This window comes from Equus przewalskii, chromosome 14, assembly GCF_037783145.1.
Source record: "Equus przewalskii isolate Varuska chromosome 14, EquPr2, whole genome shotgun sequence".
Taxonomy (NCBI): Eukaryota; Metazoa; Chordata; class Mammalia; order Perissodactyla; family Equidae; genus Equus; species Equus przewalskii.
In genome coordinates, this window is record NC_091844.1 from 84,927,782 (window position 1) to 84,940,953 (window position 13,172).

At 40.6% G+C, this 13,172-nt stretch overlaps 1 long non-coding RNA gene across 1 annotated transcript; it reads left to right on the plus strand.

The window, feature by feature from the left end:
* Nucleotides 1-455: 455 nt before the first annotated feature.
* On the plus strand, nt 456-12,631 carry LOC103549690 (uncharacterized). The gene is made up of 4 exons (XR_011526772.1): nt 456-487; nt 6,492-6,596; nt 10,421-10,513; nt 10,838-12,631. It is a non-coding gene; the product is annotated as an uncharacterized lncRNA (long non-coding RNA).
* Nucleotides 12,632-13,172: the final 541 nt, after the last annotated feature.

Genomic DNA, 13,172 nt, shown 5'->3' on the forward strand with positions numbered 1-13,172 from the left:
TTGTCTTTTTTTCATTCACCGGAATATTCCTAACCATTTAAAAAGTTTTGACGTAAAACTCTTGTTAACAGTTCCTACAGGTTTTTACTTTGAAAAAATTCGTATTGAAAAGATTTCATGTACATTTTAATTGCATTTTTAAAATCTCTGCTTGGTTGCATATGAGACAATTTAAAAATAGTTAAGGTGTTTTGGAAATAAACAACATTTTTAAGAGTTTTTGATTATCAAAAAGAGTTCGTTTAGGAGGGGAAAAAAACAACAAAAACCAAAGCAAATCCATGCTTCATACGAAATGCAGATACTCTTAGCTATCTGGTAAAAGGGCAAAAAATAAGACTTTAAAGTCTTTAGCACCATTTAAAAAAAATCATATTGAAAGATTTTTCTTTTTTTTTTCTTCTTCTTCTTGTATGACTACACAAGTAGAGGGTAGAGTTGGTAAGCCAGCATTACTCAGCTGCATCCTGCTCAGCCCGGAGCACAGGTGAGCTCTGCTGGGGGACCAGCTGCTGAGTCTCTCAGCCAGCTCCTGAGGGAGGGCTTTTCAGGCTCTGAGTTACAGAGTTGATGGGACTGCTGCCCCTCAGTGACTTCTCTCCATATCACCCTCTCCTTTCCTTCCTGCTCCTCTCCAGGCTGTCCCTAGGGAGGACAGTCTGTATGAAGAGATGCATGGCCGACCTTGAGCTACACACAGGTTGTCAGACAAGCATCCTCAGTGTGCACATCTTTGCTCTTGTACTGAGGGGTTGGGGTGCTGGGGTGGCTGCACACAGTAAGAGCCACCCCCTGCGGTGGGACAGATGTCTGAGGGCTGGCCTTCAGGAGCGCTGGTTAATCTTTCATTTCCTTCTCCACTTTCACAGTATCAGTTGTTTAGAGGAGGTTTCTCATATGGAGAGCATCTATAATGGCTAAAGCTACCCGTACATTTATTGCTTAACAGGACCTGCTCCAGAACCTGTGATATTAATGACATCTACACAGTTTCTCCCACAGTCTCTCTAATCCTGCATCGTGAAGTTTCTGGACTTAGATTGCTTTCTAAATGTCTTCACATTCACTTTGCACTTTTAAGAAACCGAAACTTGAAATTCAGATGACATGTTTGTTTAAAAACATAACACAGAATTCTGATCAATAGACATATCAAAGAAAAGACATTAGAGCTATATTGCAGTGGTGGTGAACAAATGTAATTTGCATGTTTTAAAAGTAAAATAAAATGTTAAACTTAATAATGTATCTTTAATCCCAGTGTTCAGTTTTTATTGTTATATTTTCTCAAATCTTGATAGCAGTGTTTTAAAAGTTTTGCAAAGCAAATTGGGTAACAGTGCATGCTTCTGTCTATGCTCTGGATTGTATTAAATATTTTGGAATTAATCTTTTCTTAAAATTTTGAAAAAAAATAAATTCATAGTATTGTTCTTATTGGTAGTCTAATCATTCTTGTTACTATTTTGACAACTTAAAATTTTCCAGGAAATTATCCAGTAAACAAGATTGTAAAAGTAACTGGCATTTAACCCTGTGTCTGACAGCCTCTCAGGTTTTGCACTCTGTTGTGTCTGCTGTTATAGCCCCATTATTATTTCTAACACCTTTATTTTCATTTGCTGTTTCATTGTTCATTATGTCAAAAGATTGATTCTTAAAATTTCTTATCTGTTTTATTATTTTCTATATTTTTATTTGTTTTTAGTTCATTCTTTTTACTTTCATTGGAGTTGACTTTTTATTTTTTGAATTTCATGAAATCAGTGTCTAGTTTATATCTATTTGTTATTCTTTGATAAATGGAATACTTTATGAGATGAATTTAACTCTGGATTGTGGGCAGGAAGCCACTGCCAGGACAGAATATAGAGGGAGAACGGTTTCCGTTAAGCAAAGAGGTGCATTTTATCTCCCTGTCTGCTTAATCAGTACACAGAACATATCATACAAAAAACTGGGCTGAGCTCCAATGAAGGACGAGTGAAAATTGGTGAAAGAAATATCAACAATCTAAGATAGGCAGAAGACACCATCTTACCGGCAGAAAGCAGCAGTCAGTCAGTCATGCAGAACAACTTGAAACGACTTCTAAAGAAAATGAAAGAAGAAAGTGCCAAAGCAGGGCTGCGTTTGAACATCAGGAAGATAAAGATCACAACAAAAAAAGAACCACACAACTGTAACACAGACAATGAAGGCATTGAAATTGTTAAAGATTTTGTTTACGTTGGTTCAGTCATCAATTTAAACGGAGACTGCAGCCAAGAAACCATGAGAACACAGACCTGGAAGGGCAGTAAAGAAAGAATTAGGAAATATCATCAAGTGTAAGGAAGTGTCACTAGAGAACAAGGCCAAGATTATATGCTCATATTCCCAATTACTATGTACGGGTAGGAAAGATGGAGAGTGAAAAAGTGACAGGAAATAATGGATTCATTTGGAATATGGCGTTGGAGGAGAGCTCTACAAATACCCTGGACTGCTAGACAGATGAATGAGTGGGTCCCAGAGCGAATTAGGCCTGAACTATCAATGAAGGCAAAAATGATAAAACTGAGGCTGTCCTACTGTGGGCCCATCATGAGATGCAGGATTCTTTGGAAAAGACAATAATATGAGAATCATAATGGAAATAGTAGAAGGTAGCAGGAAAAGAGGATGACCAAATACAAGATGGACTGACTCTGTAAAGGAAGCCATAGGCGTGAGTCTACAGGAGCTGGGGAGGGCTACTGAGGAGAGGACACCGGGCATCACTCATTCATAGGGTTGCCAGGAGTGAGAGCCAACTTGATGGCATGCAACAAGAATAACATAACAGCATCCCATGTGTTGTAATAAGAGATAGCTTCCTTCCTTCTTTTCTTTCTTTCTCTCTCTCTCTCTCTTTTTTTTTTTTGTTAATTTACACATTCCTGTTTCTTTTGCTTTGGTGTTTTATAGATTACATGATGTATTTCTCATCCGGGATGAGCTGTCTCTTCCAGGTTTGAGGACATCCTTGGGCTAACGTACTTGGGTGCTGCCAGTTTCTGTCTTTCGTAGCTGATCCTAAGTTCAGATTGACATGCACAGCACTCCCTTATTTCCTGTCATGTGCAAAGTAGTCATCTAGTGTTGTTCTGTTATCTTGAGTGTGAATCTTGCGATTGGTCAGCTTCTCTGACAATGGTGGAGAGTTAGAAGCAGTCTGCAATTCCTTTTTGAGCCTAGTTTTATAGGAAATTCCACACAAGCTACATGAGCTCTTCCTGACACTGTCTAGTTTCTTGATTAAAAATTGTTCCTAGAAGGCCAACATCGCACGATATAAGTCTGTTCCATATGTGCTCTCTGGCTTTACCATTTTTGTAGGCTGGGAGTCTATGAATCAGATACAGATAAGGGGGAATGAAAAGCTTCAAATATTTATTGTGTTCCAGGCCATGTACACACTGAGCGAGCGTGCGACTCTGTTACTCAGCAGGTACATCTACTGAGCAAGAGGATTTGGGCTGGTGTTCATCAGCATTTGTGTATTTTTATTTTCTTGGTTGTGTCTTGCCTCATTTTATGGTCAGTGGAATTCCTGGGTTGCCTGAGAAGGGGCGAGCCATATAAGAGTTTCCGAAAGTCTGTTCCTATGATTTCTGCTTATGACTTGCAGCATAGAAATTTAGACAGTTAGTCCAGAATGTATTTCTCAGTACCCACACACAATAGAAAGTATAGTCAGGAGAAATACTGCCTCTTCTTGAGTCTATTGTCCATTTTTATCTTTAATATACTGTGCTAGTAGATTCTACTTAAATGAATCTTTATTTAATATATTTTAATGTGATGAGAGAGCCATCTTCTCCTTGCTAAATAGAATTATTCTCTAATTTGTTGAGTAACATGAAGAATCGGTAGAAACTCCTATTGACTTTAGCATATGTATCATCATTATGGGATTTATGTCAGCCTTGCAGATAAGCTCTAAAAGTAGGATGGGGGAGCAAGGAGAAAGAGAAAAGAAATCATCATCACTTTGTAGCACCTAAATTCAATGTATTTCAAAGTCTGAAAATTGCACAAATAGTTTAATTTGATTGGCACAGATGGCGAAATTAGAGCAACCCTTGGCCTTGGGCTATGCTCCTGGATTTCATTTATTCAACAAATATCTATTGTGTTTCAGGCAATGTACCCATCATTGAGGATAAAATGGAGAAAAAGATATGTGGCTTCTGCCCTTTTAGGGTATATATCTTAGTGAGGAGACTAAAACAAAACAAAACAATGCAGCAACAATATTCTTAAAGAACAGTCAATTGGATAAAATCACTGACAGTTTGCATCAAGTACAACAAATAAAAAAAGAGCTAAGTTAAGAAAAAATGGACAGATGGATGGTTAGGGAAGTCCTCTTTGAGCAAGGATATTTAACCTGAGAACAAACTATGAGAAGCAGAAGTAGTTAAATGAAAGGGAGACAGAAACCAATAAAGGTAGAGGTAATAGCATTCATAAGGACATAGAGGAGGGGAAAAAACGCAACTCAGTATGTTTGAGGGTCAGAGAGCTAACTGGAGAGTTGTGACCAGATAGGAGTGTGGTAAGAGGTGAGGTCAGCAAGATGGGCAGCGGCCAGGTCATGCCCAGCATTGTGGGCCATGGTGAGATGGGCCATGGTTCTGAGGGGCGTGAGAAGAAGGGTAGGAAGCATTGGAAGGATTTAAACAGGACAGTAACATGATCTTATTTATAATTTAAGAACAGTACTGTCTGGAGAATGAATTAGAGAAGAGAAAGTTGGGACCCCTGTTAGGAGGATGTTGGCAATAATCTGAGTGAGAGCTAATGGCAACCTGCACTAAGATGGTAGAAACTAGGACGGAGGACAGAGAACAGGTTCAGAGTATATTTTAGATGCATAATTGATGAGCCTGTATTTATATCAGTTAACAAAGTATAGGAGTTGATGTACTCATCCAAAAGGAAGGTGCGCGAAGAGAAAACTGTTCTGAGCTTGGAGAAACTGCAAGCCCCAGGGGTTTGGTAGAATGAAAGTGGCGAAGGAGATGTAAAAGAATTGCCAGGAAGGCATGGAGTTCACTGATGACCAAGAGCAGATTTAAAGGAATAATTGGAGCAGGAAGTCCCAACGTTCGGTTAAAATTGATGAGAATAGAGGAAATGGAGACCGCATCTTAGACAATTCTCAAGGAACATGTAAAGGGAGTAGAGAAATAATCTGTTAGCTAACAAGTGCTAGGAGGTCAAGGAATGATTTTTTTTCATTCTGAAGATGGGAAATTCTGGGACAATGTATGTCTACTGATTAGAATGATACATTAGAAAGAAAGATTAATGAGGTAGGAGAGAGAAGAAAACAACTGAAGGATCAAGTCCTTGGGAAAGTGAATGAGGATGGAATTCGAGGATAGGTAGGATTGGCTTTGATAAGAGAATGGACTTGGCTTCCTTTTTAATCTTGGGCGGAAAGAAAACGTAGGTGCATGTATAGACAGGCCACTGGTTCAGTGGTGGGAATACAAGGATTTATGAGCCCGATGGTTTCTATTTTCAGTGAGTCTGAGAGTGCATGTGGGAGAATGGTAGAGATTTCAGTAACAAGAGGATATGGAAATACAATACTGGGAAAACATAGTTTTAGTGCCAGGAATTAGTATCAATTGAGGTTTAAGATTATGCATTTAAAGAGAATCTACTCCTGTTGTTTGAATCCTCCTGGTGTGGATTAAGAATCACACTGAACAATTGTGATAAGGAAAGCAAACCCAGCAATTAGTGATCCTTTCATTGTGTAGCCTTGAGGCTCCATTTGGTCACCACACCCACTGCCAAGCCTCTGGAGTTAGCTATTACTTTGCTTGCCCTCCTTTTACACCCCAGGAAAGCTGGGTTTGGCTACTTGGTTGCTGCTTTTGAGAAATACCAATGCTTACTCTAAAAGTTCCCAAATAAACTTCCATCTGAAAAATCTTAATCAGTATCTATTGTCCTACTTCTCCAAGAAACATTCAAAATTCCTGAAATCTGAATATTTTCTCCCCCTCACAATGGCAGTTTTGTGTGTTTCTATGAAAGTACTTATGACATTTCGTCATTATCTGGCCCCTGCCAGCAGTCGCCCCATCTTCTCGTTCCATGTGGGCTGTCTCTTTGAGACTGTGCAATGTTTCTTGTCTTGGGTATGTAGCACATGTTGAAGCCTTTACTCAAAATGCTGACACCAAATTGTTTTTCTGATTAAATATCATGCCGATAGAAAGGTCTTCCCTAACTCTTCATACTAGATTTTTTCCCCTCTGTGTTCAAACATATCTACGCCTTCTCCCTAGGAGGGCACTGCCCTCCTTCACCCCATAAACATCTCATGGCTTAGACACGTGACTAGCTTTGACTGATGAAATGTCAGTGGAAAATACATGTCACTTCCAGCTAGAAGATTTAAGAGCTGACACTTTATTCACCATACTCTCTTTCTTTTCCACCCTGAGATCTCGAACACATGTGCCAAAGATGGAATACCTGTCAGTGTGGGACCCTGATTGACTGTGGTGAGCAGAACATGTGGCCCTGGCTTCAGAGCTGGACAGTGAAAAGTAAGGAAATCTTAGGGTTTATAAGGATGGTGACCCATGTCAGATCACAGTGAAACACTTAGAAAACTGCCATCCATGGGAAATGGGAAGGCAAATATGTTCTAAGAAGATCATACATAGCTTTAGACAAGTAAATGGGAATTCAGACTTTTGGTGGCACGAGTTTTTTGGTAATATTTGCATTTAAGGAGGGTCTATGAGGAAGAGATAAGATCAGGAAAGAATTGTCCAATTTACGAACAGGAAGAAAAAGAAATGAAAAACCTATAATCAATAAATTGAAAGGTTGGAAGATGCAATCAATTCTTAGTCTCCCAACTTTGAGCCCCATAGGTTGGTTAAAATCGAGCCAGGGACAAGGGCCAAATCCTGAGAAACATTGAAGTCTTTGTTAAACCTTGTAAAATTTTACTGAATTACTTTCAATTGGATAAAATGGTTCAGATAGAGACAGAATTACCTTTTCTCTTCTTTGGAAATCCAGTAGACTCAAGGTACAAGCAGTTAAGTCTAGAGGGAAAAAAATGCAGATCCAAAAAGAGATTTTGGATGTAGTTATTTGAAATAAAGTGGAAAAGAGACTGACACCATTTTTGAGAAACTGTCTTACTAAGAGGACACTAGTCTGAACTAAAACAGAGTGATCCTTAAGACTTAAATTGTGTCTTAGGCGTCCAACCTTATGCAGAAAGGAAGCCTGCTAAGAATCTGCTGAGTCTTCAGGAGAGGTATTCTATACTGATCTCTTCAAATGTGTCCAAGTAGGATAATTAAAAGGAGGGTGGGACCAAGGAAGAATTTGATCAATGGACCAAGGAACAGAACAGTGTCTTAGTAAAGCAACGTCTGTCAATGGGGTTTTAGAGTGTTTATTGAAATTATGCAGTCTCTCTTCCATCATTGATGTATTGCTTGTAGAGAGAGAATTTTCATCTTTGTTTTTCTTTTTTTAGTATACAGTATAGATCTCCAGAGCCAGAGGAGCTATTTCCTTTGCGTAAGGAATTCATGTATTTGCAAGCAAAAAGGGGAATGAAATTAATATTTGTGATCAGAATGGCAGACTGTGGGAGACCGTATTGTCATTTGTAGCTATTTGCTCTCCCTCTCGAGTAGAGGACACTTCTCTTCCCATTGAAAAAGGCCTGGCCAAGTGAAAGTGAGCATTGTGTTTGTCAACGGTAGTGATCAGAAATGGCTTTAAGAAGTAGTGTGTGGTTAGCCATGCTCTCTTTTTCATCCCAGCTCTTACGATTATGGGTTGAGATAGAATCTCCATCAGCCTGGATGCCTGAGTGACTACTAAGAGTGGCATCCTTGTGGACCAGCAAATGACTTGTGAGGCACATGAGAAATCGACTTCACTGTTTTCAGCTAGTTCAGTTAGTTTGTTTGTGTGTTTCCTCTGCAGAACCTTGCCTATTCCGAGTCCTCCTATTACAACTCTCATAGCATCCTGCTCTTTTTCTGTCACCATCAGGTGTATCATTAGTTTTGTAACTTTTTACACATTGGGGTGAGAAATAGTGTTACTTCTTCAGCTAGAAATGCCTAAAGAAGGGTACTTTTTGTTTAGGAACTTTGATCAGATGCCCAGGAATAGCAGGTAGGGCTCTAAGCAACTGCGTTGGAGGGACAAGAAGGAGAGAGATAAAATGAGCATTTATGAACTATGAACTGGAATTTGGGGCTAGTAGAGAGGGCAAAGAAAGGAGAAGAAAGAAGAGAGATTAGCAAAGGTTCTGAGTAATTTATAGAACCATGCTGGAGACAGCAGGAAAGGAAGAGGAGCCTTCCAATTACAGGGGAGTCTGTCCTCAGCGCAGGCCATTCAGTCATCACGAGAAGGTGTGTGTCTGCTGGATAGGGCAGCCCCAAGGAAGCTCTGAGAGAGATGCTGTTCTTCCACGAAGGGTCGAGCATGTATTAGAAGTTTGTGTTTGCCTGTCAGCCCATGTAAAAGAGTAAGCCCTCAAATGAAAAATGGGAGCCAAAGGTGATTAGATGAACTGTAAGTTCCCGGGAATTTCCCGAGATCTTGGGAAATGAAGGAATTTCCATAGCATATGAGATGGGAACTTGGGCAGAATCTCTGGATCTGAAGGGCATTGGTGACCCCAGCTGACATTGGGCTTACATTTATTTCATGTATATCTCCTCTGCTGCTCTGCAAGCTCCCTGAATGTGGGGACTGGGTCTACTTGTTCAATATCTTTATTTCAGTGCCTACTATAGCTCCAGGCATGGATGAATGAATGAATGAACAAATGACTGGATGAATTGGATTGAGTTATTTATGTATATATCTTCTTCTCCACCTGATTGAGAGTTTCAGCGACCTAAAAGCCATATTGTATGCCTCTCGACATCCCTGCTAAATAAGGACAGTGACAAAGTTTGGGAAGTTTAGGTATTAAACTAAATTGTTTTCCTGGTTATTTGTTTTAGTTGTCATTGTTATTGTTTTAATTAACTCCATTTGTCTGATTGACTTCCCTGAGTCCTCGGAACTAAATGTCTTTGCCTGGAAATGTCTATTCCTATCTCTGAGGCTGCAGAAAAAACAGTCAAGTGGAAAATTATGACTTTCGAGGCCAGATGGATGTAGGTCCAAATCCTAGCTCACCCAAATACAATCTTGGGCAAGTTCCTTAGCTTGGCTCCTCTTTCTCTAAAAGAGGGATCGTAATGCCCACGCTGAAGTTTTTTGTGACAATTGAATTAGACCACATGTTTGAAGCCCCCTGCAAAGTGTTTGATGTGTTGTAGATGCTCCGTACGTTTTGGATCCCTGATAGGGGCCTGATGCTGCAGCCAGAAATGAAGCAATCCCATCCCCAATTCCACAGCACTCATCAGCAGAACCAGTCCTGGTGCTTTCATGCCCTTGTTGAAGCTGCACTGTTCTCATTGCCACTGGGAGATCATTTCTAAGCTTTCACTATTGCCATTTGGGATAGTGCCTGGTAAGAGCAGTTGAGGTTACCCAGTTCTGATATCATCCTTTAAGCAAACTATGGTTTCTCCAGACAGACAGACAGAGGAAAATGAATTGTACAAAATGAGAGGGATTTTTGAAACTTGGGCTCTTCACAGATCAAAACAAAGAAGAATGTTCTTTCCATTGAAACTTTTCGTTATTTGTCTGAATTCTGGAACTGAGGAGGTGATATGCAGGGAGAATGTAAATAGGATGACATTATCATTCTATAATTTTTTCAGAGTTTACAACTGGTTTAAAAATGTACACTTATGTCATTTAGGTTAAAAGTTAACTGGACATGAGACATAATAGCAAGCACGTGGAGGTCATGGCCATCCTGGGCGAGGCCAGAGCTGTGAGATATGCAGCCACAGGATCAGTAACTATGATTGTCCCAAACAATCATTAATTCCTCGGACACTTAATGTCCTGAGAACATCTACCGTGTGATGCTAGGGGAGTGTCTAGGACCTAGAGTCCCAGGTTGCTGACCTGTTCCCAGACGAGGTCTGGTTGTGGGTCTGATATCACCAGCCACAGGCTGCATAGATTCTTCTGTCTCTGGGATCTGGGAACCAAGTCAAAGCAAAAGTGACCCACCCAAGTTTCAGGAAATATCACAGAGAACTAGGGAACCGCTGCAGCCTGTGTGGGTTGGATGCACCACAGACGCAGGTGGGAGGCCATGACTCATGATACCTGTGCTGTGAGCGGGAAGCGGAGGGTTCTCAAGAAGAAATAAAGTTATTTTCCTCATTGCTGTTGGCATAGGTCATCGATGCGGCTTTATGCCAATTAAAAAAGTTAATGGGAAACCTGTTCCTCTTTCTTTCCTTGTCAGATCCTCTACAATTTGGAAAGTGATCCCTTGAGACAATGGGTTCCATTTTTGAGTGCTTTTTCTATACCTCCCAGACTAAGAGATATGGAAATGGTAAGTGGATATTAGATAAAAAAATGAGTTTGAATTTAATAAGACACCTCTGGTGCTCATATGACATGTTTGCTTTATGTTTCATCAGCATGTGATCATAACCCTGCCCCGCTAAAACCTGTAGCTGTCGCTCCATCACCTACAAGATGGTGCCAACATCATTTCAGCTGATATTCAAGATCCTCCCTGGGCTGGACTCTGGTCCCTTCTCAGCCTCAGTTCCCTCTGTGCCTTCTCTCAGGTTCTATAAACAGGTCAGGCTGAACTACTTGCATTTCATGAGTCAAGCTGTTTTCCCACAGATCTGTACTTTTTTATTTGCAGGGGCAACTTCTGCTCATCATTTAATATTTAACTCAGGATTCTCCTCTCTGTGTACCTTCTGTGACTTGTGAACATGGATCCAACCCCTCCCTCTTATGTACTGAAATTGTACCTGGTACACACTTCTATACAACACTTACATTGTGTCACAGTAATACACTGACTTCCTTCAGGTCTTGTAAATTGAGGAGAGAGAATCAGTCCAATGGATGGCCAATCCCATGGTTGGCACATAGAAGGCACTTACAAAAGTTTATTGAATTGAAATGGAAATTTCACCTTAAAAAATATTTTTAATCATTAACAAAGTTGGAGCTTTATACACAAAAGATAATAAAGGAAGAAAATAGCAAAAAGACCAAGAAATAGCTATCTATGGCTGATTTAACTTGTTTACCATCAGATGCTTTATTTTTATTCCTGCTATCAAACGTGTGCCCATCTCCTGAAGAGGTGTAATTTCAAAAGCCATAAATTCTTTTCTCTTTACATCACAAAAGAGAGAGGACAAAATCAGCGATCAAGGGAAAGCATGAGACAGACATGCCCTTGGAGAAGCCACAGCCTGTCTCTGGTGACCACGACTAATAGGAGCCAAGAAGGTCAAAACCCTGCACCACAGCATCTGTGACTCAGGTCCCAAGTACACGGGGCCTGAGGAGGCTCTGGTTGCATTCAAGACATGATGGATATTTAAGATGCCAGTGACATAATCTGACAAAAGTCCGTTTTCTTCTATCTGAGTGCAAAGCTGAAGTCCATTCTCAGAGACATGAAAATCAATCACTGTGCAGCTTCCTAGAGAGTCAAGTAACAGGTCCCTTCTGGGCCCTCCCAGATCATTCCTAAGCAAAAGCTAGATTGCTTTTCTTCTCTCCTTCAAATATGTTTAACCATCACGTGAACTCAATGCATCCCAACGGCCCCCACAGCTCGTGTCCACATGGTGTCGTTACTGAGTCCTTTGTATCAGCTCCAGTTCTTCTCTCTTCAGGTTTTGAGCAGAAAGGAAGTTCTCCGGAGCCTTATTGCATGCTCATCTCCACCTGCTCTCTGCAGAAGTTTCCAGATTGCTCCTCATTCAGTTTTGGAAAATTGGCCTTAATGTTTATCAAATATCTACTCTGTATCAGACATAAGGCATATGCATACATGCATCATTTTATTTAGTCTTCATGACAAGTGGGAAGGGAATTATTATTGTCCCCATTTTAAGGATAGAGGAATGCTAGAGCAGAGACGTATAGGAACGCAGCTTGGCTCCCGGAGCTAACCTCTTGGAGAGCAGAGATTCCCAGGATTTGGACCCTGAGGCCCATTCTCTTAAGCACTATACTTCCTTGCTCTCTTTCTTCTGCCTGAGCACTGCCATTAGGCTCCTGTGCTCACATGTTCCAGCCACCCAGGCAGGGCCAGCCGAAGTCATCTGTGAGATTTTTTAGCAAACACACAGCCCTAAATACAGCCTGGTGGCCCATGTGACTCTAGAGGCTCCAGACCACCTGAGTTGGCCACCATTCACTGAGGACACTGTTTCTCCCTCCTTGGCTCTTTAGAGGATTCAAAAGTACATCGGAGCACACGTGCTTTAAAACATCACTAGTGAATTGCAACTTCTTTATAATCAAAACATCGAAAAGAGATCTTCCTTTGGAGTCCTCAGGAAAGGCTATGCCCTGTTATCCCATGTCAAGACCAGGAGCCAGTCCGCAGACTGGAGGTGAGACTTTATTTGGAGGATCTCTGCAAATGAGCAAAATAAATAAAATTTATTTTTAATGCCCACTCTGCCAAGCACTTTGACAAGGGATTTTTTTTTTATTGAGTTCATAATAGTTTACATCAATGTGAGATTTCAGTTGTACATTATTTCTTGACTGTCACCACATAAGTGCTCCCCTTCACCCCCTGTGCCCACCTCCCACACCCCTTCCCCTGGTAACCACTGAACTGTTTTCTTTGTCCATGTGTTTGCTTATATTTCCACATATGAGTGAAATCATCTGGTGTTTGTCTTCCTCAGACTGGCTTATTTGGCTTAGCATAATTCTCTCCAGGTCCTTCCATGTTGTTGCAAATGGGATAAATTTGTCTTTTTTCTGGCTGAGTAGTTTTCCATTGTATATATATACCACATCTTCTTTATCCAGTCCTCATTCGATGGGCACTTGGATTGTTTCCACGTCTTGGCTGTTGTGAATAGTGCTGCAATGAACATAGGGATGCATATGCTACTATGGATTGTTGATTTCAAATTGTTTGGGTAGATACCCAGTAGTGGGAAAGCTGGGTCATATGGTGGGTCTACTTTTAGTTTTTTGAGGAATCTCCATAC